The sequence below is a fragment of the Ambystoma mexicanum genome, chromosome 3p (assembly GCF_040938575.1).
Source record: "Ambystoma mexicanum isolate Mex_15411 chromosome 3p, UKY_AmexF1_1, whole genome shotgun sequence".
Lineage (NCBI taxonomy): Eukaryota > Metazoa > Chordata > Amphibia > Caudata > Ambystomatidae > Ambystoma > Ambystoma mexicanum.
This window is the reverse complement of record NC_090925.1, coordinates 588,522,717-588,527,128: the sequence shown is the minus strand read 5'-3', so window position 1 is coordinate 588,527,128 and position 4,412 is coordinate 588,522,717.

The following is a 4,412-nucleotide window of genomic DNA, read 5'->3' as shown; positions in this document are numbered from 1 at the left end:
CGTGTGGGATTACACGCGGGCAGGATTCACGCAGTCTTGGCAGTCGCGTGTGAAGACAACGTGCGCGTGTGGATTTACACGCGGGCAGGATTTACGCAGTCTTGGCCAGCCGCACTTGAAGACAGAGTGCGCGTGTGGAATTACACGTGGGCGGTGTTCCCGCAGTCCGGAACAGCCGCGTTTAAAGACAACGTGCGCGTGTGGGATTACACGCGGGCAGGATTCACGCAGTCCGGGCCAGCCGCGTATGAAGACAGAGTGCGCGTGTGGATGTACACGCGGGCGGGATTGTCGCAATCCGGACCAGCCACGCTTGAAGACAGAGAACGCGTGTGAATTATCACGCGAAGGAATAGCTCCAGGAATCAGCGTGCGGCGGAACACACGCTATAGAAGGTCCATAAGTAGCTGTAGGAATATGCCAGGATGCAGATCAGAGGTTCAGCTACACAATGCCAATAGATTCGATCAGAAGCAGCGAGTGAAGTTTCTACGCTGCTTAAATACGTAATACCGTAGTTCACGTGACGAAGCAAAGTCACGTGAATTTAGCGACGTGCAAAGTGCAAACGTCGTTTTCCCGGTAACGTATCGAATAACCTCCATTTGGAATAGAACGGTCTAGCTGTTCTACGAGCGTAGCGTCCAGCATGCATGACAGTGCCATCCCCCAAAGGGGCAACCTCTCCCCTTCTTGTGTGAAAGCGCTTCAATAAAGCAGGAGCATGAATATTAGAAAGAGGTTCCCAGGACCTATCTTCGGGACCATAGCCCTTCCAATCCACCAGATAATAAGGTCTACCAGAACGTAGTTTCATATCTAGTATGTCTTGTACCTCGTATTCATCTGAACCCCGCACAGAAATAGCAACAGGCCGTACAGGCAGTCTAGTAGCTTCAGAAAATGGCTTAATGAGTGACACGTGGAATACAGGATGCACTCGCCATCGTTGTGGCAAAGCCAGACGTACAGCAGCAGGATTAAGTACTTGGAGCACTACATACGGACCAATGTATTTAGGCAACAATTTCCTTTTGCCTGGAATTCTTAAGTTCTTGGTGGACAGCCAGGCTTTCATACCAGCCTTATAGACAGGTGCGGGTACTCTATGAGCGTCGGCATAGAACTTGTCACGTCGTTTAGCCTGCTCCAATTGCTGCTTCACATTTCTCTGTAATCTCTTCAGATCACGAAAAGTACGGCCTGCGGCAGGCGTGTCCAAGGATAGACCGGAATCCAGAGGTATTGATCGGGGGTGTTGTCCATAGAGAGCATAGAACGGTGAAGTGCTTATGGCACTATGATAAGAGTTGTTATAGGCGAATTCAGCCGCCGGCAGTACCGTGAGCCAATCCGATTGGTATTGCAAACACAGACACCGCAGATATTGTTCCATAGTGCAATTGACCCTTTCAGTCTGTCCGTCAGTTTGAGGATGATATGCACTGGACATTCTATCATCAATCAGTAATGCAGATGTTAAAGCTCTCCAAAAGCGGGATGCAAACTGTGAGCCCCTGTCTGTAACGATTACTGATGGTAGACCAAAGAAACGAAATATATGTTGGATGAATAGTTCAGCCAGAACAGCAGCAGTTGGTAAACCAATACAGGGAATAAAAAGAGCCAATTTAGTGAAATAATCCACTACGACCCATATGGTATCATATCCCTGATTTGGGGGGAGTTCTACCACAAAGTCCATAGATATCATGTCCCATGGTTTGTTAGGGACAGGTAGGGACTGGAGTAAGCCCACTGGTTTACCAGGAGTATTTTTACATTGGGTGCATACAGAACAAGAAGATACATATTCTATAACATCTTTTGCCATGGATGGCCACCAGCACCACCTTTTGAGCAGCTCCAGTGTTTTCTTCCGTCCAGGATGGGCTGCAATCAAGGAATCATGATTCCATTTGAGGGCTTTATTCCGCATTGAAGGCGTTGGTAGATAAAGTACTCCTTGTGTAAACGGTAAACCGTTATGTACTTCCAGATTCATATCCTGGACAACTTGTGGATGATTTTTTACCCACTCTTGTACTTCGGTTTTTAAGGATGGTTGAACCGAACAACTACATATCACATGGTCTGCCAACAGCTGAATCTGTACTGGTTTATCTTCAAGCGCCTCTTCACTCATACGGGACAAGGCGTCCGACTTAACATGTTCTCGGGCAGGACGATAGGTGACCTGGAAATCGTATTGGGCAAAAAAGACATGCCATCTGGCCTGACGGGCCGTAAGGCATTTCATGGATTTGAATGCTTGGAGATTTCTATGGTCAGAGTACACCAACACCTGATGTTTGGCCCCAAGAAGATGATGACGCCATTCTCGGAAAGCATCCTTGATAGCCAGTAGTTCCCGCTCAGTGACAGTGTAGTTTCGTTCATATGAGGTAAGTTTGCGAGAGAAGAAAGCCACTGGGTGTTCCTCCTTGGTTTCTGTGCAAACTTGTGAGAGTACTGCACCAATAGCGACACTGGATGCATCCGCTTCAACGAGAAACTGGCGATCTGGATCCGGATGTTGAAGCACGGGTGCAGTGGTAAATGCTTCCTTCAGCTTTTCGAATGCTGCTTGGGCATGTTGGTTCCAACAGAAAGGAACTTTAGAACTAGTTAGAGCCGTCAAAGGAGCTACTGTTTTGGAAAAGGAATGAATAAATCTGCGATAAAAATTCGCAAAGCCTAAGAAAGACTGTAGTGACTTGACATTATGCGGAATCGGCCAATTCAAGACGGCCTTCACCTTGGAACGACTCATTCGAGCACCTATATTGGTAATGTCGTAGCCAAGGAATTCCACTTCCTGTGAATGAAAGACGCATTTTTCGGCTTTCACATAAAGATGGTTCTCCCTGAGTCTTTGTAGGACTGTAGAAACATGTTTGACGTGTTCCGATAAAGATGATGAGTAGATCAGAATGTCATCCAGATAGATAACCACAAATTGGTCCATTATGTCTCTGAATATATCATTCATGAAGAATTGAAATGTGGCGGGAGCATTGCACAGACCAAAAGGCATCACCAAATACTCGTAAAGACCATACCGTGTCTTAAAAGCGGTCTTCCATTCGTCGCCTTCACGAATGCGAACCAAATTGTATGCACCCCGCAAGTCCAATTTGGTGAAATAACTGGAAGTGCCTAATTGATCCAATAGAACGTTTATCAGTGGTAAGGGGTATTGGTTTTTGATGGTGATATCATTAAGTGCCCTGTAATCAATGCAAGGCCTGAGATCTCCCTCTTTCTTAGAAACAAAGAATAGAGGAGATGCAGCAGGTGATTGTGAAGGCCGTATAAAGCCCATTGCTAGCGCTTTATCAATGTATTCTTTTAACACAACATCTTCTTTAGGTGTTAGTGAATAAACACGGCCTGTAGGAATGTTGGCACCAGGAATCAATTCGATAGGACAGTCGTACTGTCGATGGGGAGGTAATTGTTCTGCCTGGCCTTTATCAAAGACATCAGCATAATCAGCGTATTCGCATGGTATGGTATTGTCGCATTGATGTACTACGCTGATAGTTGAATCCTCCACCATAGAGGCCAATATGTGTTGTTTATTTGACACCTCCTGACTGGTAAAGCAATGTTCATTGCAATGAATCGAAGGATATTGGAGCGATCCCGAAACCCAGTCAACAGCAGGATTGTGAAGGGTTAACCATGCAAGACCAAGTATGATTTCGTACTGTGGAGCAGCAATAACATCGAAGATGATTTCTTCTGAATGGTTATTCGATAATGTCATCTGAACAGGTACCGTCTCCTGGGTTACCATACCAGAAGTCAAAACAGATCCGTCCACGTGTTCACCGTTTCAGGTTTTTTTTTGTTTACAAGGGGTAAGGAACAGTTCTTGGCATAAGTGATGTCTATGTAATTGTTGGTGGCTCCAGAATCAACCATGGCCTTGGAAACCACTTCTCGCTCATCACAACGTAACGTCACCTGAACTATTACAGGTGCATGTTTAGGAATGGTACTGGAGTCCGATGAAACACTCGACATAGGGACTCCTGCTATTGTCGAGTTTTGGCGTTTCCCGAACGCTTGATGGGTTTTTTAGGACATGTCGCCAATAAATGCTCGGAAGAACCACAGTACATACATAAGTGGTTTTTTCTTCGGTTCTCCCGTTCTGCATTGGACAATCGGCCTCTCACGGCTCCAATCTGCATGGGTTCAGGGTCGTTAGAGATGACTGCTGGTGTCTCTGAACGCCCCGAGACTGGCATGAAGGGCTTTTTCTCTCCCTTTCGAGCATTCCTTCGGGCGTCGATTTGTAGAACCAAATCGAGCAACTCTGGAAAACCCGTAGGAACCACAGGAACTGTAGATAATGCATCTTTCAGTTCTTCAGAAAGACCCTTGTAGAAAACAGCCGTTT